Source organism: Podarcis melisellensis, assembly GCF_964234715.1.
Source record: "Podarcis melisellensis genome assembly, chromosome: 3".
Lineage (NCBI taxonomy): Eukaryota > Metazoa > Chordata > Lepidosauria > Squamata > Lacertidae > Podarcis > Podarcis melisellensis.
The window spans coordinates 101,767,739-101,792,504 of NC_138530.1; the positions used below are offsets into that span (position 1 = coordinate 101,767,739).

Sequence of the window (24,766 nt, forward strand, 5' to 3'; positions counted from 1 at the left end):
AAGGTCGGTGGTTCGAATCCCCGCGACGGGGTGAGCTCCCGTTGCCTGGTCCCTGCTCTTGCCAACCTAACAGTTTGAAAGCACGTCAAAGTGCAAGTAGATAAATAGGTACCGCTCCAGCGGGAAGGTAAACGGCGTCCCCGTGCGCTGCTCTGGTTCTCCAGAAGCGGCTTAGTCATGCTGGACACATGACCCAGAAGCTGTACATCGGCTCCCTCCGGCAATAAAGCAAGATGAGTGCTGCAACCCCAGAGTCAGTCACGACTGGACCTAATGGTCAGGGGTCCCTTTACCTTTACCTTACCCTGAGGGCAGGGGTGCTAACTTGAATAAAATATAGGGGGCAAGTAAGCCCCACCCCACATAATCAATCATATGACACGGTGCACGCACACCATTTGAATGGCAATGCCCATCAACCTTGGGGGGCAGCCCCTTAAAATATTTTCTGTGGGGGGCGAAGACCCCTCAGCCCCTAAGAGTTGTCTCCTATGCCTGAGGGCTCCATGGAGCCATGCTTTGTGCCATTTGATTTTAAACATAGACAAACAATCACCATAGGCAGTAAGAGATGGAGCAACAAGTTGAATGAAAAACAAATTGATCTTTAACCGGCTTGCTTTTAAAGCGCTCACTTTTTTTTTAACATGCCCTCAAAATTTAGGAAGAGTGTTGGAGCCTAACAAAATCAATGTGGGCTGTTTAATAGGGGTTTAATAAAGCCATTATACAAATCTATGGTGCAGTCAGGGCCAGCATGTCTGAAGCAAAGGACAAGATGGCACCCCCATTGTGATGTAAAAGAAGAATTAACATATGGTACTTTGCACCTAGGCACAACAGGGTTTCTCCTTAACTACCTTTAAAATTTACTTCAGCATGACAATACATTGCAAAAACATATGGTAAGTGTCACCCTTAACTAATTCTTTTTCACGTCTATTGTTTTTGCACCACAACCTTAATGTTCTTTTAATGTCTATTTTTTCTTGCGGATGGCTAGTCTGATTGTTTTATTGACAGCTTCATTATGTTTAGAGCCTATTGTTTACTTTTATCCTCCCACTAATTTAGGGCCTGACTCAAATAACTTCAAAGAGAGCTGGAGTCTTTTAAGAAAATTTTGAAGTTCATTTGGCAGGGTAAACTCCTTGAGAATATTGGCAAACTCCCTATTCAAACACAAGTTAGATGACGAAGAGGGTTTACCTACTTCTTCCACTTGTATTTTCATGTAGTATTAGGCAATAAAGTTATCAGCTATAACAAATTGGTTTACTTTAGAAAAGTAGGAAAGTTTTTTTCTGCTGAACAAGAGAAATTTGCTCATCCATTATTAAGTTTCCTACAGTATGACAATAAGAGAATAGATATTGAAAATTGTAATGTATCCTCTGTTATAAGTATTTTATTGGTGTAATATAAGTTTAAACACAAACTGAGCCCTCGTTTTTGTCTTCTGTTATAAGCAAATCCCTCTCAGGAATATATTGGCAAATATAATATATGTGCAATTTCTTAAAGCTTGGTCCCTTAATAATTGATAATCGAACAATATCACTTCGAGAAGTGGTGAAAAGCAGGGTGGAAATTGACTTTCTCTGTTCCAATATTTTTTAACATAGGATACTTTGTGCACCCTCAAGAAATATTAAATATATCATCATATTTGGGGACGACAGAATTCCAGAGTATGCCTACCTCTGATAAGATGAAAAGTTTACTAGGCGAAATATATTTATTATTTTAAAAACTAAATAAGGCAGAACCTTGTTGTTGTTTAGTCATTTAGTTGTGTCCGACTCTTTGTGACCCCATGGACCAGAGCACGCCAGGCACTCCTGTCTTCCACTGCCTCCCGCAGTTTGGTCAGATTCATGTTTGTAGCTTCGAGAACACTGTCCAACCATCTCATCCTCTGTCGTCCCCTTCTTCTTGTGCCCCCAATCTTTCCCAACATCATGGTCTTTTCCAGGGAGTCTTCTCTTCTCATGAGGTGGCCAAAGTATTGGAGCCTCAGCTTCAGGATCTGTCCTTCCAGTGAGCACTCAGGGCTAATTTCCTTAAGAATGGATAGGTTTGATCTTCTTGCAGTCCATGGGACTCTCAAGAGTCTCCTCCAGCACCATAATTCAAAAGCATCAATTCTTCGGCGATCAGCCTTCTTTATGGTCCAGCTCTCACTTCCATACATCACTACTGGGAAAACCATGGCTTTAACTATATCTAGAGGCAAAAATGGAAAAGAGACATTGGGACTAATTTCTCCTTATAAGACTGGTCTTGCAGCCTTATATATATACTATATGTAAAGCCAGACAGTCGCAGCTCATCTGCTTATGATTGCTGACCTCATATTTGACCCAAATTCTCCAATAGAGTTTTGTTCTTTTCAATGATAAACGCTGGCTCTATACAGAAACTGCCCCTGTCAGTCAGAGGTGACTTGTGGGCTGCTGTAGAAGATAACTCAGGAGTCATAAACCAGGAGCAAGAAGTTGAGGCAGGAAACTAAAGCTGAGGAACAAGCCATGAAATCAAAGCTGAGGAACCAGTTAGGAGACAGAGTTAAAAGACAAGCAGTAACTAGAACGAGAAGGCAAGCAAGAAGTATGGAAGATGACCAAAGGGCAGAGCTGAAGATCACACGAGAACATACCAGAAGCAGGCCAGTTACTCAAGAACATCCCAGCACAAACATGAAGGCTTTTATAGCCCTTTTCCCCAGAAGGCCATTACTTCTTATTTTTGTTGTCGTTGTCTCAGGAGCTCAAGGTGGCATACGTGGTCCCCCCCTCCATTTTAGGTCACCTACTTAGTTTCATGGTTGAGTGGGGATTTGAGACAAACAAGTGAAGTCAAGGTCTAGTTGAACATAATATATTTCTTTAAGCTATATATGCAAGAATTTAAAACTATACCAAAATGCAATCTATAGCTGATAGCCAATAGAATATGCAATAATACATGGGTAGGCAAACTAAGGCCTGGGGGCTGGATCCGGCCCAAGCTCCTTCTAAATCCAGCCCACAGACGGTCCAGGAATCAGCATGTTTTTACATGAGTAGAATATGTGTTTACGAGAAGACGGTCAAACTTGACTATCTAGAGGCAGTAAAAGTCGTAACAAGGTTTCCGTAGGTTTCCGTGTGGTGGAGTCTCCTTCTTTGGAGGTCTTTAAGCAGAGGCTTGACAACCATATGTCAGGAGTGCTCTGATGGTGTTTCCTGCTTGGCAGGGGGTTGGACTCGATGGCCCTTGTGGTCTCTTCCAACTCTATGATTCTATGATTCTATTTAAAATGCATCTCTGGGTTATTTGTGGGGCATAGGAATTTTCATTCGCCCCCCCCAAAAAAAATATAGTCCGCCCCCCCCCCACAAGGTCTGAGGGACAGTGAACTGGCATTCTGCTGAAAAAGTTTGCTGACCCCTGCAATAACAGCTGAATAATCTTGTGTGGCTTTCCAACATTTACATGCAACACATGGTGTATTATCTCACACGAACAAAGTTGTTTGTGTCCAAAGTCTTGAAACACATTGATTACAAAAGCTGCATTGCAAATGGCTTGTCAAATGTGTTTTGACTCCGTCTTCTTCAGTGGCATCTATTTGGAGAGTTCCTGCTTGTGTGTGAACTTAGATCTTCTTAAAAAATACAAAAAAGAGGCTTTTATTAAAGAGGCTAAAAACCTATAATTCTCCACTTTTCCATTTAAACCTCAATACAATTTTGGGCTTACCACATAGCGTATAATGCTGCTGTAGGTTCAATATGGAAGACATAAGTTTAAATTATTCATCAATGCAGCAAGCCCCTATGAAAATGTTCACTCTAATTATAATGTAACATAGAATGTAACAATCTAACCACCACACCACACTGGCTCTCAATGGACAGTTGGGATGGATGGGGCCAGGCCAGATCCTGGAAATATGATATTGCACAAGCAGATGTTCCTGTGTACAGTTCTGCAGCTCATCGTATGGGACATCCTTACACAGATCCCAAGGTTGTCCATTTTTGCCCAGGCAGCTCCTAAGAAACTAAGTAAGTTATGTTGTATTTTTCAGTAAACAGCCTACAGTGGTACCTCGGGTTAAGTACTTAATTCGTTCCGGAGGTCCGTTCTTAACCTGAAACTGTTCTTAACCTGAAGCACCACTTTAGCTAATGGGACCTCCTGCTGCCGCTGCACCACCGCTGCACGATTTCTGTTCTCATCCTGAAGCACAGTTCTTAACCTGAAGCACTATTTCTGGGTTAGCGGAGTCTGTAACCTGAAACGTATGTAACCTGAAGCGTATGTAACCCAAGGTACCACTGTACTTGATCAGATGTATGCAGTGGACTGAGAAAGTGGTAAATATATATGTTGAAAGGGTGTCACCCCCCCAATGTTAAGATTCAGACATGTGAATGCAGACAATCTCAGAATATTCTGGTTCCTGCACTGGGGATTGGGAGAAAGGTACTCAGCTGAACCTCATTTAAACTTCAGCAGATTATCATTTAAAAAAAATATTTCTAGACTACCAATTGAAAGGATCTGAAAAATCCGATTTTAAGCGAAGTTAATAATGTGAATCCAACAGTCTTCTTTAAAGTTTATAGTTCAGTAGGTTTCACTACTAGGAAGATCTGCAGAGGCAATGGTCCATAATGATCCTCACTTAGGAAAGCATCATCATTTCTATGTCTTCCTTTATCTAGCACCTCAAGCATATTCCGCAGAGGTTTTCTGTGCAGTGTCTGAAATATTCATGAAAATACCTCCAAGATGTTTGGGAAACAAGGGGAAAATACATTAACCTTCAAAGTAATTTATGTGCTTTTCAGGTTACTGATTTATTAAGACACTTTGTGCACCTGTTCCAGTCATTAGTGATAGATTGTTCCGTAGTAAGCCCTCACTCCATCTTAGTTAAATTACTTTTGCTGGTTGGATGGATTATTGGGTTACTCCACAACAGCCTTCTAATTTGCTGACTGCTATTTAGAAACACGTGACATATATCAGACTTCACAAGCCAGAGTTAAACTAATAAACTGTCCTGGTGACAATTCTGCAATTTGTGTGTCTTACTTGGGAATTCCCGAAGGGGGAGCCATGGTAGTCTGTTACATATGAACTACATAAACTTCTGTGGACTAGAATCCACTTCATTAGGTACATCTAAGTTCCCTACCGTCCGCTTCATCCTGCAACTGATCATGCAAGTATAGTGTCCAGATCAAGGGAAGTAATAGTACCACTCCATGGCGCTGTGGGTTAAACCACAGAGCCTAGGGCACTCTATGGTGCTGTGGGTTAAACCACAGAGCCTAGGACTTGTCAATCAGAAGGTTGGCAGTTCGAATCCCCGCAACAGGGTGAGCTCCTGTTGCTCGGTCCCTGCTCCTGCCAACCTAGCAGTTCAAAAGCACGTCAAAGTGCAAGTAGATAAATAGCTATCGCTCTGGCGGGAAGTAAACGGTGTTTCCGTGCACTGCTCTGGTTTGCCAGAAGCAGCTTAGTCATGCTGGCCACATGACCCGGAAGCTGTAGGCCGGCTCCCTCGGCCAATAAAGTGAGATGGGCGCTACAACCCCAGAGTCGGACACGACTAGACCTAATGGTCAGGGTCCCTTTACCTTTATCTTATTCTGCCTTAGTCTGACCACGCTTGGGATACTGTGTCCAGTTCCGGGCACCACAATTTAAGAAGGATTTTGACAAGCTGGAACATGTGCAGAGGAGGGCAACCAAGATGATCAATGGTCTGGAAACTAAGTCTTATGAAGAGCACTTGAGGGAGCTGAGTTTGTTTAGCCTGAAAACGAGGAGTGTGAGAGGGAGATAGGATAGCCATCTTCAAATATCTCAAGGGTTGTTACATGGAGAAGGAGCATGCTTGTTTTCTCCTGCTCTGGAGGAGGGTAGGACTCAAACCAATGGCTTCAAGTTGCAAGAAAAGAGATTCCGACTAAACATTCGGAAAAACTTTCTGACAGTAAGAGATGTTCAGCAGTGGAACAGATTCCCACGAGACGTAGTGGACTCTCCTTCCTTGGAGGTTTTTAAGCAGAGGTTGGATGGCCATCTCTTGTGGATCCTTTAGCTGAGATTCCTGCACTGCAGGGGCTGGACTAGATGACCCTTGGGGCCCTTCCAACTCTAAGATTCTATTATTCTATGTTACAAATGCTTTGTTGTTCGTAAGTTTAAGTAATCTTTGACTTCTAGTCACCAGTGAAGACAACAGTTCATAACCAATGTAGGAAGCCAGTGGCAGGACCATAGTTCAGTGCCATAGCAAATGCTTTCGATGTATAAAGACCTTCAACAAAAATATATTTTAGATAGGGCTGAAAATATGCTGGCTTGAGACCCTGGGCCATCATGGCCAGTCAGACCATTAAAATATTATCTAGATGTACCTCTGTGTCAGTAGAAGGCAACTTCATGCACCCATGTTCCTCGCACAGGCCAGGGACATTCAGACAACTGTAATGTTCAGGTAATGGTTCCTAATTCTACTGATAATCAAGCTACCTGAAACTTTCATCACATGGTGATTTACTGGTAGATTTAAACATAAAATAAAAAGTGTTAACTATTAGTAGGAAGAACATTTCTGCATAATAGCATAATCATATTATGAATGGGTTAATAATAATAATAATAATAATAATAATAATAATAATAATAATAATATCATCTGAATACCCTCATGGAATCATAGCATCATAGGATTTAGTCGTAACTCCACTTTTGTAGGAAAAAGTACTTCTGAGTCGACATGGTTTGGGCTGTAGACGTGTTCTCTTTGCTTCAAGTAGTTCTCACACACATTATAAGGACTAAGGGCACTGTTTCCCCATGACGTTAGCTTTGACAAATCATTGAATATAGCATCAGCATAAGCAGAGTCCAGTCACAGAGGTCCAGGGCCTTTTTTTTCAGCCAGAACTCACCGGAACTCAGTTCCTGCACCTCTCAGGTGGGCGCTGAGGGAACAAGGGAGGTGTTTGGGCACCTCTTTTTCTGGAAAAACATCACTGCATAGGTCTTTCCCAAATTACTGGTGTTGCACCAGATGGGAAGGTACTAACCAAACAATAAACGTCCAGTGATGCAGTCATGATATGAAAACACACACCACACACACAAAAAACTTCTTCAAATCTGTTTCCTGTGCACTAACCTGCTTAATCTCACATTAAAATATAAATAAGCAAACAAAACACTATTAATTCCATTGACATTTGCTGGAGATAAGGAATATGGTCTTCAGCACACAGATCTACTATTTTAAATGTATGCACACACTCACCCAAATGTCAGCTGTTTTAGTTGCAGCATCCCAGGAAAGGTATCATGGGTTGCCCAGAATAAGTAAAGGAATTCTTTGACTCGTGTCAGGGAAGGAGGAGAGGGAGAAGGGTGTGCTGTGCTTCTGTTTGTGTCAGCCACATTAACTCTTCATATCATTATCTTCCCATTCCTATGATGAAAAGAGAAAGAATATAACTTTATTTTCAGTGTGGTTTTCTATCTCTTGCTCTTTGCGAACGGTGCAGGAAATATCAACGTGCAATTGGTGGTTTGCTGAGTTCTGTTTGCTGCAGCAACAAACAACCAGCCAAAGGTTATTATGTGAATGCACACGCCTTTTTCAATTTCACTGTCCCTCTCTCTCTCTCTCTCTCTCCCACCCCTGGCAATTCTATTCTATTCTTAAAGCTACTCTTCTGGCAAAAGAAAGAAAAAAAGAAAAAGAAACGAAGGGAGAAATATGCTTCCCATGTCTATAGATAAACTCTTTAATCTGTCATGCCTGAAGGTAAAAAAAAGAGGGAAAAAAATAAACTCAGACTGAACAGCTTACTCTAGAGTTAGTTTTGCTGATGCAGCTTTTCTTGTTGTCCATACTGAGCAGAAACTCGGGGAAATAGCAACACAACTTGGTTAATGTAGCATCGACAATCATCATTCTTACCGTCAGGTAAAACAAGTGCTTACTGCTAATCCTTGGCTCTTTTGGTTTATACTGCATCTAAAGTTAAGAGGTTCTTGTTTTTCTGCTTCCTACCTCTATTCAGGGACGCGGGTGGCGCTGTGGGTTAAACCACAGAGCCTAGGACTTGCCGATCAGAAGGTTGGCAGTTCGAATCCCCGCAACGGGGTGAGCTCCTGTTGCTCCTGCCAACCTAGCAGTTCAAAAGCACGTCAAAGTGCAAGTAGATAAATAGCTACCGCTCTGGCGGGAAGGTAAACGGTGTTTCCGTGCACTGCTCTGGTTCGCCAGAAGCAGCTTAGTCATTCTGGCCACATGACCCGGAAGCTGTACGCCGGCTCCCTCGGCCAATAAAGTGAGATGAGCGCCGCAACCCCAGAGTCGGCCACGACTGGACCTAACAGTCAGGGGTCCCTTTACCCTTTACTTTACCTCTATTCAGTGGAGATGATGCCCCATGCAACCCAGAATCTTACCATCTAACATTACAAGTCAAGAGCCTTGTTTAAAAGGCATGCAAAACCAAAATCATAACAAGAGGTGAACACAAACTGACCACTTGGTAATGACTAGCCACAGTTCCTGTGATGTAGGTGGTAAACTGTAGCATTTTCCCAAATGGCAAGGGTTCTTTGTTTTGTTTTGTTTGTTATTAAACAGTCCTCTGGTTCCCTGGATTTCTGGTTTTGTGTAAATGTTCGGTCAAAATGCATGCCTGATGTGATGACCAGATGAGATGCTAAAGAGACAGACAACCATTTCTTCATGTAGCAGCATGCCCACTAAAGGAAGCTACCAGTTGGCAAACAAATTATTATCAGCCTGTACACTGCTTTCAAAGTAAGTCCTTTCTTATCCTTCTACCCCTAATTTGGAATGGGCTATCCTCAGACTTGCCTCTCCTACCCTGTCAACTTTTAAATCAGTCCATTGAACCATTTTCTTTTATTCATAAGCCACAGAATCCACTTTCTCCCCCTGCCTCCTGCCCTCCCTGCTGATTTTCCATTATAATGGCAGACTCACCCACAGGTGTGGCCTTATAAGAAGAGCCCTGCTGGTTTATAGCAAAGGCACCCCAATACCTTTTCCACAATCTACTGGGGAAGAACTTCCCTGGATGGAAGGGAGGGGATTGGGGTGACTACGGTTTTGAGCTTGGACAGCAAGATCACCTGAATTTTGTAGACCCCTGTGGAAAAAAAGGAGGGGCGTGGAGAAGTCATACTTAATGGATGAAAAGCCAATTAACTACACCGTTATTAAGAGAACCAATGCCCTTTGTTGATCAAGGTTTTGAAAGTAACTGTGATGTATTCTGTCTTGTGACATATTCTCTAGACTACCAGAGGCTATTTGTGTGAGCAGGCTGAGACAAAAGAGAGAGAGCAAATTAAAAAGCAAGTGAGTAAGCATGAGAGCAAGCATGTTTTAAAAAATTCAATTCTCAGAAAGTTGGACTCAGAGCGGCGAGGAGAGAGTTACACATAGCACAATCGTATCTCCCACCCACCGCCAGCAGGGATTTGCAGAGGAGAAGGAAAACCACCACACCTGCAAGTTATGCCAGCCCCAGTGAAAGGAGGAGGGCAGGGTGACCAGGCTCAGATCAGGCCTGGTGCTGTTGCACTATGGCTGTGAGATGAGCTTGGGACCCAATGGATCCTGGACCAGCTCAGTCTGGAATTAGAGAGAAATGGAAAGTGAATTGTTGTAGCTTTAAGGATGTGGATGTTAGGATTCATTCCCCACGTTGCAGTCATGGGATTGTTTTTATCACATGACGGTGTATGTTTTCATTCCGCATTGTAGGAAGTGACGGAGACAGGATGTTTTTATTACTCTGTTTCCATGATATAGGACATTTGTCCTTTTGTTCTTTCTCTCTTTGCTGTCTGATGCTGAAGAGGAAGGAGCTCAGTTACGATGCTCCACGTGTGTATATGTAAATAAACATAGTTTAGCCATAAACTATGGGTTAAAGCCTCAGCGCCTAGGACTTGCTGATCGAAAGGTCGGCGGTTCGAATCCCTGCTGCGGGGTGCGCTCCCGCTGCTCGGTCCCAGCGCCTGCCAACCTAGCAGTTCGAAAGCACCTCCGGGTGCAAGTAGATAAATAGGGACCGCTTACCAGTGGGAAGGTAAACGGCGTTTCCGTGTGCAGCTCTGGCTCGCCAGAGCAGCGATGTCACACTGGCCATGTGACCCGGAAGTGTCTCCGGACAGCGCTGGCCCCTGGCCTCTTAAGTGAGATGGGCGCACAACCCCAGAGTCTGTCAAGACTGGCCCGTACGGGCAGGGGTACCCTTACCTTTACCTTTAGCCATAAAGCTGCGCTACTGAGACTGTATGCTGACTGTCTGTACTCTGCTGATTCTGAAGTGTGCTGTTGTCTCTTGGTATCAGTCGCTGTGATGTTCGGGCTGGAGAAAGCTTTTAAATCTCCCGACCGACCAGGAGGGAGAGAACATGCCAGTCAGGCATGTGTCTCTACCGGATTCCTACTCATGTGTAGGACCTCCTGGCAGTGGGTAGTGTTTCTTACTGATTTCTGTATCCTCATGCTATCCCTATCCATGAAGAAGAAGAAGAAGAAGAAGAAGAAGAAGAAGAAGAAGAAGAAGAAGAAGAAGAAGAAGAAGAAGAAGAAGAGTAGTAGTAGTAGTAGTAGTTTGGATTTGATATCCCGCTTTATCACTACCCGGAGGAGTCTCAAATCGGCTAACATTCTCCTTTCCCTTCCTCCCCCACAACAAACACTCTGTGGGGTGAGTGGGGCTGAGAGACTTCAGAGAAGTATGACTAGCCCAAGGTCACCCAGCAGCTGCATGTGGAAGAGCTGAGACGAGAACCCGGTTCCTCAGATTAAGAGTCTATCACTCTTAACCACTACACCACACTGGTTCTCCATTAGTTCAGAATGGGGGGTCCCCTCTCCAGCTATGTTCATTCCCCACCCCACATCCACTCCAGGTTTCAGGAGGTCTTTGTCAGTGGCTCCATCATCTCCTTCTTCCACTACTGCTCAATAGCCTTTCCTCTCCCTCTGGGCCCAGTGAGACTCACTGTCCAGGGAGAGAGATGAGCAGCAGTAGCAACAGCTCTGCTTTTTTCTTTCTCTTGCACTTTCTCATTCACTTAGGAGGGCAGGCAAAGAAGCAGCAATAAGAAGGAAAATGAACATCAGGCCTGCAGGGTTCAGGGATTGCCAATGGACACACACACCCGTAGAGGAACGGGTCTTGGATGCTGTCCAATAATGCCAACCCTTGACTCAGCCCCTGGCCCTGCTTCAGAAGTCCAGCTGGTGACGCAGAGTTGCGAGTGGAAATTTTGCAGGGCATTAACTAGGCACTTGGTATTTTCAAATATGTACTCAGAAGCCCATGACAAAATGGAATATGTCAATGTGCCAAAATAGAAAACAAAACGCAAGAAGAACAGGATGGAGAACGTGCCTGGCATTTACAGCTGGGTAGGAAAGGTCTAAAGTTTGAGTATGCAACTGTAAAATAGGCTTGGCATTTCTTCTAGGGAGCCTTGGGTATGAGAACTTTTATCTGAGGAGGTATTCTGGCACATCAATAGAAAATGGCCATCAAAGTAAATGTTGCAACACTGTCTGCAAGATGCTCATAATGGAAAATTCATGTCAGTCCTGGAGGTCTGAGGTAGCCCAACCTCTGAGAGGGCATAGAGAGGACGAAAATGCTGCAAACTCCATTTCTCACCTTCTCCCAAATATATTCTGGGCTGGAAAAGTTTTGAGATTCTGCTGAGTTCAGGAAGCAGACCAAAATGGGAGAAATGGTTTATGCACTCTTGGATTACGTCCAGAGCTTGTGATTTGAGGACCCGATCCCCACTTGGGGAATAAAGACAGGTGGACATGGTATATAAGGTTAATGGGCAAGAAAAGGCCACAACTTTATTGATTACAGCATGTGAGAAGGTATTGGCTTAGGCACTGGACCACGGAAGATTTGACTCCACCCACTTGGAGAGGGGTGAGTCTGATGAGGGGTTAACCACCAGTCGGGGGAGCCTGTTGATGCCAATACAACTATAAGCTCTCCCCTGATGTCACCGAAGGTCGTGCCATGGCCCCCAGCCGCACAGGCATCGGACAGGATCCACGACCACCGGATTCCTTTAACAGAATACCCAAAATTGAAGGGGTAGGCGATGGTCACACCTTGCCCTTCCAAACACCATCAACACATTCCAATGCCTAACCGCCACCCGAGCCCTGCATGACGCGGGAATCGTCTCCCACTCACAGTACCTCCCCTCCGGAAGGAGGAGAGACCTTCTTGCACAAATGCTTTCCGCACACTTCCATTACTCCAATTTGCCCGTGGGGGCTCCAGAATGACCATTTCTGAGTTCATCACTACTTGTAGTCCAGACTCTTTTTAAACCACAGTAGGTCTGAAATAGGGCAGCATGACGGTCCTGCTCTTGTACCATCTCTGCAAGCTGCGCCGCTGGCAAAAGATCAAGTGCAACAGGGCACTCCAAAACTCCCATTTTCAAAACTTCAATTGACAGGGGCAGAAGTGGTGGCTTTGTGGTTTTGCTCTTCTCTTTAATTAAGTCCCACTTTGCACAGATTGTAGTCCTTTCTTTCTGCTTGGGGAAATGGACAGAAGTTGAATGTTACTCCAACATTGTAGAACCTGATTCAAAAGGGAAATTCAGATCAGCCAGGTGGCTGTCTTTCTTTCTGATGAGCATTTTTGGAGCCTCCGAGACATATTGCCCTGAAACAACAAGTATGCATTGTCTCAAAATGCAGAAATGAAATAAAATGCCTCTTGATATCCTAACGTTATAAAAGAAACATTCTTCTAGCTAGATTCCAAAACTGAGTTTGGTGCATTTTGTTGTTGGGTAGGGGGGAGGCATTGTACCATTTGGTAGGAAGAAAGGCATATTGCACACTTATTCCATTTCTCTCAGTCGAAGCACCATAACAACAAGGAGTTCACTCAGAGAATGTGCTCTGTGTCACTCTGAAATGTTTACCTCGTCAATTTAATTGAAGATGCGTGATTTTCATAACCTCTGGGAATTAGAAATTCTTGATGAGATCAGTTGGAACATACAGATGCTAGCAGTTCCTGAAAATTGACTCGTTTGTATCCATGGGCTTTGGGGAGGGGAGAGGTTTTCTAGCAGTCCTATATGGAATGTTGATGTTTCAATTTAGGACTTGGCTCAGTAGTGGATCATAGAATATGTGGAATTGTTCAGAAAAGAAAAGGTCCTAATTTGTACATCCTTATTCTTGTACCTTGGACTGGGGAAAAATTAAAAGTCAGTGTCGAGAACAGTCACAGTTACAGGAATAGGGTGAGACCTCAAAAACACACATTCTGGTGTCAAAGACCATGGAGGACAAGGGAAACCAGAAAGGGGGTGCTGGGAATGCAATATCACAATCTTTTCTCAGTAGGACAGAAAAGAATCCTCATTTATTTCAAGGGCATTACTTCCAAGTAAAACATACAAATAACAGCCAATTGTGTTTTATTCTGTAAAGGCATCACACTTGGGAATGACATAATCTGGACGTGGAGAAAGGGCATTTGGGCTATGTCTGTGTTTTGTGCTCTTCCTTCAAAAAATGTCTGAATTACTCTTTTTGAAACTAAGAGAGTGTGCCCCCTGCTAGCCTTAGGTAAAGGTGAAGAACCCCTGACAGTTAAGTCCAGTCACGAACGACTCTGGGGTTGCAGCACTCATCTTGCTGTACTGGCCGAGGGAGCTGGCGTTTGTCCGCAGACAGTTTACGGGTCATGTGGCCACAATGACTAAGCCGCTTCTGCTAAAACCAGAGCAGCACACGGAAATGCCATTTACCTTCCTGCTGGAGCAGTACCTATTTACAGTATCTACTTGCACTTTGACATGCTTTCGAACTGCTAGGCTGGGAGCTGGGACCGAACAATGGTAGCTCACCCTGTCATGGGGATTCGAACTGCAGACCTTCTGACCGGCAAGCCCTAGGCTCTGTGGTTTTAGACAACTGGTAGCCTTAGACCTCCTCTAAACCCTACCCCTTCTGCCCATCTGATGGCAGCTCTGTGCACATGGATAGACTTCTGCCTGTTAAATGCGTTTTGTGCTAGCAGAGTATATTTTAGCCATCACGGGCTTCAAGGTGCAGAGGCAGGTGCATCGTAACCTATCACCAATAGCACAGTAGATCCAGGATTTGGCTTGCACAGTAAATGGAGAACTAAATATGACCACATAGGTGGTTGGATTTGCCAACATCTCTGTAACTTCAAGCAGGGCCGTCTTACCCATAGGTGCTAGGGGTGTGAGGCACCCGGGTGCCGGGCTCTCAGGAGCACCAGGCCGAGAGTCCGGGCCCCGAGATTTGAATCTGAGGAAGAGCCCGTCCATTGGTTGGAGCGCCACGGTGGGCTCTTCTGCTGCGGGCAGCTCTGCGCCATGAGTTCAGGGGCGACCGAGCCAGCGAGATGCTGAGGCAGCCAGCCAGCTCCACCCTCCTGTGCACCTAGGACTGGGAGGGTGCACCTAGGGCAACCTGGGAGGGGGGCGCCAGGTGGATCTTTGCACCCCGGCGCCACATATGCGTAAGACAGCCCTGATTTCAAGACTTGGTTTAGAGCTACATTTTGCTGAGCTTATGCATAAACCTGGTCCCACTTTGTATTTTCAGAAAGAACTAGTGTCATTGATCTTCCTGGCAAAAAACAAAAATATTTCTTTTAAGCTTAGATCTTAGTAAGCAAACAGTGAGAACGGTCTACGCGAAGCTTCCTTGACACTAGACAAACTTCCATGCACACAGGAAAATATATACCAAAACTTTTGGGCTAAAGTGCCATGGTGAAATTTCTTCTTCCAAGAAGGTCTCTCTATGAAAATGCAGGGTGTTTGGGTTTTGACTCAGTAACTCCAACTTAGTATTCATGATGGTTTCTCTGACAAATGGGGTTACAGCATATGCTGTAAACATAAATCAGATGGATATCAATAAAATTGCATTTTATTTTATTTTTTGTTCTGGCCTTGTTTATGGATTCTTTCTCTCTTTCTAAGTAACCCATAAATACTTGGAATGCATTGAGGAAGCATGCCACTCAGGTTATTTGCTTTCTCTGGTAAAAGAGAACTAGCACCGATCATTTTTTCACAATGGTTGTCAGCAACAAAAGTGTCCTATTGATTAGACCTTTGCTGCTTTACATCCCTGAATGCCTTGCATCACTTTGCCTCCAGAAAAAAAACATAACTCTGAAAGCACTTTATTCAATAAGTTGATGCATGTAGCTGGTAAAGTCAGTGGCATCTTGAAAAGTGATTTGTTGGAATTAAAGAGACGTTTTGAAAGTATACCTGAAGGAGCATCTCCACCCCTATCATTCAGCCTGGACAATGAGGTCCAGCTCCGAGGGCCTTCTGGTGGTTCCTTCACTGCGAGAAGTGAGGCTACAGGGAACCAGGCAGAGGGCCTTCTCGGTAGTGGTACCTGCCCTGGGGAACGCCCTCCCATCAGATGTCAAGGAAATCAACAACTATCTGACTTTTAGAAGACATCTGAAGGCAGCCCTGTTTAGGGAATTTTTTAATGTTTGGTTTCTTATTGTGTTTTTAATATTCTGTTTTTTATATATATAAATTTTTATTCAAATTTTCACAAATTTTCACAAATTTATACACAATAACCAACAAAAGAAAAAAAACGAAGTAAAGAAATATAGAAGAAAAATGCAAACATAAAACACGTATAAGTTCAGATTTTCCTTTCTTGTAACTTACTTTCCCGACTTCCTTATACCTCCCCTTTCTGTATTCTAGTTTCTAATTAGATTGTCAGCAAATTCTTCCCTTACTTTTAACCTAATTTTAGTATTATTTAATTTCTTTAAATTTTCCCTTGCCGCAATTAACCCCTTAGTTTATAATCCAGCGTCTTTCTAACATTCATTAATTTTACAGTGTTTCTTTAAATATTCTTTAAATTTTCCCCAATCCTCTTCCGCCGTATCTCTTCTCTGGTCCCGGATTCTGCTCGTCATCTCTGCCAGTCCCATATAGTCTTTCACCTTCATCTGCCATTCTTCCACGGTGGGTAGATCTTGCGTCTTCCAGTACTTTGCGATGAGTATTCTTGCTGCTGTTGTAGCATACATAAAGAAAGTTCTATCCTTCTTTGACACCAATTGGCCAACCATGCCCAGAAGAAAGGCCTCTGGTTTCTTAGGGAAAGTGTACTTAAGTAGATCATTTCCCAGAAAACCTTAATCCTTGGTCATGTCCACCAAAGGTGAAAGAATGTTGTGTTTTTAATATTCTGTTGGGAGCCACCCAGAGTGGCTGGCGAGGCCTGGCCAGATGGGCAGTTAGTAATAAATAATAAGAATAAGAATAAGAATAAGAATAAGAATAAGAATAAGAATAATTTCATTGTTGAGTGATGATCAAGGAGTGGGTGGAGAAGGAGGGTACCACCACCCTTATCAGAGGGTGTTGCAATGTGGTAGTTGAAACACAGAGGCTGCCAAGTCACCAACATGTCAGCCCCAGCGTATTATCTGAAGGCACTCAAGGCCTGCTGAAGCTAAGCAGTGGTAGTCAAATCCAAAGGTGAGCAGAAAAATGAATTTTGTATTCATTTCTACATACCATATGGGCCAGTGTTTCCCAAACTTGGGTCTCTTCTTGTTTTGGACTATAATGCCCATCATCCCTAGCTAGCAAGATAGGTGGTCAGGTATTATGGGAACTGCAGTTCAAAACAGCTGGAGACCAAAGTTTGGGGCAAAAACTGGCCTAGATGGTGTGTAGAAAATAGCCTACTGTACAAATATAAAATTCAGTTTTTTGCCCACCTTAGGATTTGGATTTGGCTACCACTGGCATATGGGACGCGGGTGGCGCTGTGGTCTAAACCAAAGAGCCTAGGGCTTGCCAATCAGAAGGTTGGCGGTTCGAATCCCTGCGACAGGGTGAGCTCCCGCTGCTCGGTCCCAGCTCCAGCCCACCTACCAGTTCAAAAACACGTCAAGTGCAAGTAAATAAATAGGTCATTTCCTTGCGCTGCTCTGGTTCACCAGAAGTGGCTTAGTCATGCTGGCCACATGACTCGGAAGCTGTCTGCGGACAAACACCAGCTCCCTCGACCTATAGAGAGTGATGAGCGCCGCAACCCCAGAGTCGTCCGTGACTGGAACTAATGGTCAGGGGTACCTTTACCTTTACCACTGGCATATGCCCCTCGGAAAGTTGCCAGGAGGCAATGTGATCACCATTGGGCTAAAAAGGATTCTCCCCCACCTCTGAGCTATGCAGTAGGGCAGGCTTTCTCAACCTCGGCCCTCCAGATGTTTTGAGACTACAATTCCCAGCATCCCTGGCCACTAGTCCTGCTAGCTAGGGGTCATGGGAGTTGTAGGCCAAAAACATCTGGAGGGCCGAGGGTGAGGAAGCCTGTAGTAGGGGACATGGATGGATTCACTACTGAATTTTGTCTTTCAAAGAAAACAATTTGCAGGAAGAATTTAGAGGCTCCTACTTGGGGGAAATGGCTAAAGATGGTTTAAGGAAGCAGAAGTCATTTTGCTAAGATGAGCAACTTTTATCGGGGGGGGGCGGGGGAGTAGGGAATACACACATCCTGACAGTAACTGTTTGCCTGAGCTCTGCAGTCCCCGTGAGCTGCCGTGCGGCTGAAGAAATATGGGGCAGCCGAAATGCGAAACAAAATATGAACCCATTAAACATGCCGTTCAAGCTAAAATTTTCTTAAAGAGGACACCAAATAAATCAATAGCTTGTAGGTTCTTGTACCATGTAAGAATAAATGACATTTCAGCAAAAATTGCAGCCTTGCAACCAAGTCATTTCATGCTTCAGAACTTTTTGCTGTCTCAGAGACCAGAAAGGTCTGGACCTGAGCACTTGAATTTGAAATGTTTAGAAATACAAGTAAATGAGTAAGTGTAGATCGCAGCCTAGCTCAGCACTCCATTTCGCAAAACTGTTAATAGAGTGTTTTGCTCATATGTCTGAGGCAGCATTATGTTATGAAGCTTGAAACGTACTGAAGCATGTTTCAGATGGGACTTGCACTTGCGACGGGAAATCGGCTTGCTTTTCCTCTTAGCTTGTGTGCGCTCGCTCTCTCTCTCTGAAAAACAGCAGTTAACTTACAGGTTCTTCTGTGGCTTGGGGAAATAACTACTAGACTAAAGCACAGGGTTTTTATTTTATTTTAGGAATGGTGCAGTATGGGAGACTCTGGTTTAGTATTCCAGCCAGACAACCAACCAACCAACCAACCAACCACACTCTTTTTCAGAATATTCCATTCCATTTCCCCTCCAACATATGTTTTCAGATTGTAATTAATGAACATACTGCCCACTTCAGGAGGGGGTGTTTTTGTTTTATTTTGCTATCCCCTTAAGATTTTTTCCCCCTTTAATATTTTTTGTTACCCCAGCAAACTTTGGAAACCTTATCCTCCTGCAGCTATGCTGACCCCTCACTCTTGTTTCTCAGCAGCCTTGTTTTGACTACATGCCTGTTGGCGCTTACAGTCTGAGTTAGCTGTTGGAAGGAAAGAAGAACTATCAGTAAAGGCATGCAGAAAAGGGAAGGGATGTGTTATTTGCAAAATTCTCAGGATTAAAAGCTGTGTTCCTACAGACACAACAGGAAATAAGTCCCACTGAACTCAGCGGGATTCACCTTTGAGTAGGCATGCATAGGACTGTGCAGAATTTGAAACTGTTTTAAAAAATCATATTCTTCCTGGCTGTTGTTGCTATTTCTCTTTGGTGTACCTTGCATATACCTTTAAAATACCGTTAATTTTGCTATTTTGTAATGACTTAGCAACCCACAAAAGCACAAAGAGTTTAAGAAATTCAGATACAAGTTGAAAACCCTAATAGGTGCCCAGAAAGTTTTGGAAAAAATGTTGTATCGGATTGTTGACTGAGATAGGAAATGACATTAAAGTTTTTGCTATGTGAGATGTTAGTTGTATACAGGCTTAAAATATGGGGACCCATTATATTTTACCTTCTTCCTTTTTGTACATTGGGCAATACGGGCCTGAAACCCACTAGGATTGTGATAATTTACAGTCCTTTGAGCTCATAAATTCTCTGCAAACATATTACAGCTTTCCTTTTCACATCAAAGCAGCTGATGTATGTTGGTCACCTTGGGCTGAAAGAAACGGGGAACATTCAGTTTTCTTTTGCACTACACAAGGGGCAGTTTAATAGCGTGGCAGGCGTTATAGCTTTAAAGTCTGCTTCTGGATTGGATGATGCTACTTAATACTAAGGTGTTTTTTGTTTGTTTGTTTTAAAGCAAATAAAGGAGGAAAGAGGGGCGCGGGTGGTGCTGTGGGTTAAACCACAGAGCCTAGGACTTGCTGATCAGAAGGTCGGCGGTTCGAATCCCCGCAACGGGGTGAGCTCCTGTTGTTCGGTCCCTGCTCCTGCCAACCTAGCAGTTCGAAAGCACATCAAAGTGCAAGTAGATAAATAGGTACCGCTCCGGCGGGAAGGTAAACGGCGTTTCCGTGTGCTTCTCTGGTTCACCAGAAGCGGCTTAGTCATGCTGGCCACATGACCCGGAAGCTATCTGCGGACAAATGGCGGCTCCCTCGGCCTATAGAGTGAGATGAGCGCACAACCCCAGAGTCGGTCACGACTGGACCTAATGGTCAGGAGGAAAGACTCGCAGCATGAGAATCCCATACAGTTTACTCAGAGGTATGCCTTCATTTATTTAATGCATGTTAGAGTTAAAAATGCATGCACCTACCCTAGAACAAAAGTGGAAAACCTATGGACCTTCTGATTTTGTTGCACTCCAATGCAAATCATTCTCAGCCAACATGTCCAATGGCCAGGGATGATGGGAATTGTAGTCCAGTACAGCTGGTCAAGAATTGAAGCGCTGGGTGTGCTTTTCGCACAGAGGCTCCAGGTAGCATCAGGAAATGAAATATGTTCAAGGGTAGCCAGGGATCAATCACACAGAACAGAGGAAAGCAAAGTAATAAGGGGTACATGATTATTTGGTCCCAGAAAGAATGCCTTCAAGAAGAGGAAGATGTGAGAGCTTCTCCTTAGAAAGATCCATTTTTAAGGTTCTGTGCTGTCAGAGATTCTATGATTTATTCTAGGTGGAGATGGTAAAGTCCACGTTTCTTATATTGGATCAGCATCTTAAATCCTTGTTGTAAATTTAACGCAGTGCTGGCCATTGCCAGATCTGGCTCCTAAATAACTTTACAGGGCCTAAGGTTGTTCACTAAGCATTAACCAAATGGTGGCAAAAATATTTTCATACAGCCTGACTTTTAAGGAAAGAGAGTGACTTTGTGTATTTATCATATAGAGGTTATTGCATTGGCGAAAGAGCAACATTCCTCTTGAGGGAATAGTTCAGGAAGCACATTATATTCCACACACAAACACAAACACACACACACATTGATATCATACTATCTGAGCCAATACATGACCAATATAAAAAAACCACTTATTTTTAGGTGATACTGTTTTAATTTACAATCTGACAATTGGAGTAGAAGAGATCACTCCAATCCTCAGATTAGTATCTCAGACCCTCCAAGTGTCCCTATTTTCCAGGCACAGTTCCTGATTTAGAGAAGCTGTCCCGGTTTCTGATTTAATCCCAGAATGTCCCACTTTTCCTTAGGATGTCCCTATTTTCATTGGAGAAATGTTGGAGGGTAATTGAATTAGCCAGTGCCCAAGCTATCTGAAGGTAGCCCTGTATAAGGAAGCTTTTTAATGTTTAATGTTTTATTATGTTTTTATAGATGTTGGAAGCTGCTCAGAGTGGCTGGGGCAACCAGTCAGATGTGTGGGGTGTAAATAGTAAAATTCTCCTTATGGAAAGGGATGTCCCTATTTTCATCAGAGAAATGTTGGAGGGTATGGGATCAGAGTAGGCCCAACAATACAGACACTGCCCGTTCCTTTTATCTCCTCAATAGTCCAAAAATCAATTAATGCATGTATTTGTTTATTTTTAATTACTCCTCCATGTCATGATACAGTGGCCTTTCTGTGACTTACATATGCCCATTCAGTGTTTGGCCTAAAAGTCACATGATGATGCCTACAGAAAGATTACTCTAGAGAATAGCAAAACTAGGATTTGCTTTAGATGAAAAAATAATCCACTCTGGTTCTTTCGCCACACTCCTTTCCCCCTCTTGGCTCGGTAAAATATTACTTCAGTAGGACTTTGTCAATCCAAGTCATATTAAAGACCCCCATGCGAATTTCTCAAATCTGATGAATTAGTAAGGAAGTGAGCAAACGTGTAGGGTGACATTTAGCTTAACAATGCAGATTCCGCTTCAATTATTTATAACCCTTTGCACTTGTCAATGCACAGCACATAGGTTTTGAAAAAATAATGAAGCTGAGCATTATTATTATTTCTCATTTCAGTGGCTCTCCTGTTAAACCTTTGCGACAAGTGAGGGAGAGAATGCCATTTTTAGTCACATTATAAAGTGGGAGGATTAGTTAAATGTAGATTAGCAAGTTGAGTTGGAGCAGCATATTTAAAATTGTTCCATTAACTTTTTGGATCTGTGGTGTCAGCGCCTTTCACACAAACCATTTGGTGCAGCATTTCTCCCCAACCCCACTTTTGACCCACACACATTTGTCCTGGGTAGTTGAAAAGGGCCTTTGCAGAAAGTCAATGCGGTTCAATGTGAACCGTTTTTGTTTTGTCTCCAGTGAGAGCTGACCAGCACATTGACTGAGTTAGGCGAAGGGACCCTGAACTAGTCTGATTCAGTCATCACCTAAAAGTGTGTGCCCTGAATGTAGGGAGGAGAAGAGGTGAATTAGCAAGCCTTCCCTCCAATGTCCACACACTAGATGGCTTCATTTCAGACATCCTCGCATCAAGAGGGGATGTCTGAAAGGGGATTCTAGGGGTGTTCAGGCTTAAAATGTCTCTGTCTAGAACACCACCTGCAGGGTTCTAAAGAGCTCCGGGTGTCTGATTTTTGCTTGAGCAATTGGGATTTATTTATTTATTTATTTTAAAAAACTTTAACCAAGCAGAGTGGTTAAAAACAGAGTGGCAGAATGCTCTGTGACTTTGTGGAGACCCTGATTTGGCACAGGGTAGAGGGATTGACATAATGCTTTTACTTTTTTGGGGGGGGGGGGAGAGACCAATGAATCATCCTGATTCTCCTTGTTCTTTGGACTCCATGCAGTCCTTATTGCCAAATAAGCAATTGGGGGCGGCGAGGACAAGGGAGGTTGAGTCAGGGTTCGTACATCAAGCTATTAGGTTTAAAAATAGCCTGAGTACTGTATAGCTTGTAAAAATAAAAAAATAGTCAGTTGGTGATGATAATAGCTATCACTGGGCTAAAACCTGTACTCCAATTTCTCAAAAGAGTTCTTCACCCCTAAAAGGGGTTTCTGCTTTTCCACCTCATTGTCAGAGCACTTTAGAGTTAATTGAATGTTGGAGGGTGTGGGGTCGAGTTTACCTTACTTACTTACTTACTTATTGCCTGCCACATACATGTCTCAAGAAGATGTTCAAAATACAATAAAAACGACTAGAAAGCAGTTAAAGGGAACTCAGAGAATAGCAGGAGACAAAATTAAAAACAATACAAAGCAGCAACCCACAGGAGAAAACTATTCATCCACATGGGGAAACCATTTTATGGTTGCATGGTGGACACGGGTGGTATGTGTGTGTGGTTTCTTTTCAATAAATATTTCTCCAGAACTCTGTAGCCTTCCTGGCTTCCTGGTCTGAAAAAGAAAACAAAAAAAATTGAATGTGTTCCCTCATGATGTCTTCCACTGAAGCATTGGATGCTGGCGACACTTGACAACTGAGATTGGTGTGCTTGCTGATTTTGTTTCGAAGGGAAGTCTCTCCTTTTACCTTAAACAGTAAAAAGACTTTTTACACACAGGTAATAGTGACTAATAGTGAACAGATTTAAGACACACAGCAGACAGACTTCCAGATTTCCTGTGCTTATAGGAAAGCCCGCCTGAGGATGCCACATGGTTTTCAAGAAAGGCAAGCACCCAGAAAGGCTGCAGATCACTCCCTGACTGCCTTGAAAAATAGGTGAAGCACAAAAAACCCCTCTTCCCAGCACCACCAAGAAGTTCACTGAGCTGTTTTCTTTCCTTTAATCATTTTCAAATGCAACTTCTTTTTTTTCTCATTAATTGATGGAGAACGGTTGAGGGAGGGTGTGTGTGGGTAAAATCTTTGGCGCAGTGTTACTAATTGCTATCTGCTAACAAACCACTGTCTACTCACCTGTAAAACAAATGTCAGGAGCAGCTGCTGGTCTCCTCAGCAACAACAAGGCCCCCAGCTGACACCAGCCTTTGCTATCCTTAACAAAAAAGTCTGGTATGCCAGGTAGCAGCTGGTAACTGAGTATAGTCATCGTTTTGTTTTCCCACACCATTACAGCACCATTCTGGGGCATTGTGGAAAATGTAAATGGTGGCTGTTTATCCCCACCATCAGGGAAGGTACCAGGGACCACTGACAGGGAATCCAGAGGGCACTTAGAGGACCTTCAAATTGGGACCTGGCTCTGGTCAGAAGAACGATATGTTAACAGAAGGCCTCAGAGCAAGGGTCACCAAACAGGCACTCACAAGCAAGCACCAATACCCCCTGTCAATATGGCACCTGTAAAAGCTCTCAGTAAATATCCCCTCAAAAATCCATGAAAGACTGTTTGGTCGTCATGCTCCGGTCTGGTTTGAATTGGCTCAGCCTCTCCTGCATTGAATATGCCTCCCTAGACACGTCCACATTTAAATGAATGTCAGGTTTGGACATGCGCCTAACATAGGAGCCAATTCCTAGGGGCTGAGGTCTCTTCCCCCCCCCAAAAAAAAATATTTTGATGGGGCTGGGGGAAGGGAGGCCCTAAAGCTGATGGGCTTTGCCATTCAAATGGTGTGTATGTCTTGTGATCAATTATATGGGATGGGATGTCCCTGCCACAGACACACACCCCAATATTTTATTCAAGTTGGCATCCTTGCCACTCACCATTCCATTCTGAACAGGTGAGAAGTGGAAAGAGCTCTTTTCTGTCTGTAGTTGATGTAGGTGCCTTTCCCCCACCATTCTTGAGGGATATGGCACTTCATAGGGGTATGCTTTTTGTGGTTCTTCTTCTTTTTCACATCTTTTATTATTTTTTTTAATAAATATTTATTAAGGTTTTTACAGAAAAGAGAAAAAAAAAAGCATCCAATAACAATAAACAATATTACTTTGTTTGACAAAATTTCATATCCTCTTTGGACTTCCTCACGCCTCCCACTCCCATTTGCATCATTAATAAATCTTGTCCAGCAAATTATCATCTTATTTCCAAATTTTAAAACCGCTTATTTAGTTACAATAAAATTGTTCTCCTGCAAATTTGTTTTTCTTAATCTCTCTTGTCATCAGTTCCTAATCTATTTTAGTGATGGCCAATTATTTATAACTAAGCATCTTTTTTAACATTCCAATAATTCATAATGTTTTTGTAAGTAAATCTTAAATTTCTTCCAATCTTCTTCCATCCTTTCTTCTCCCAGGTCTCGGATTCTGCCAGTCATCTCCGCCAGTTGCATATAGTCCATCAGTTGCATCTGCCATTCTTCCAGTGTGGGTAGATCTTGAGTTTTCCAATTCTTAGCGAGTAGTATCC

The 24,766-nt window shown here is 43.3% G+C and overlaps 1 long non-coding RNA gene across 3 annotated transcripts in view; it reads left to right on the forward strand.

Annotated features, from left to right (window-relative positions):
* Positions 1-819: 819 nt before the first annotated feature.
* The window catches only part of LOC309367314, a 41,564-nt gene continuing 17,617 nt past the window's right edge, over positions 820-24,766 (forward strand). The window contains exons 1-3 of one of the 3 annotated variants that reach the window (XR_014167026.1): positions 870-905; positions 4,320-4,364; positions 8,663-8,842. This is a non-coding gene — a long non-coding RNA (uncharacterized lncRNA). Of the gene's footprint in view, positions 906-4,319; positions 4,474-8,662; positions 8,843-24,766 lie in introns of those variants that run through there. The other 2 variants (XR_014167025.1, XR_014167027.1) reach the window with 2 other exon arrangements.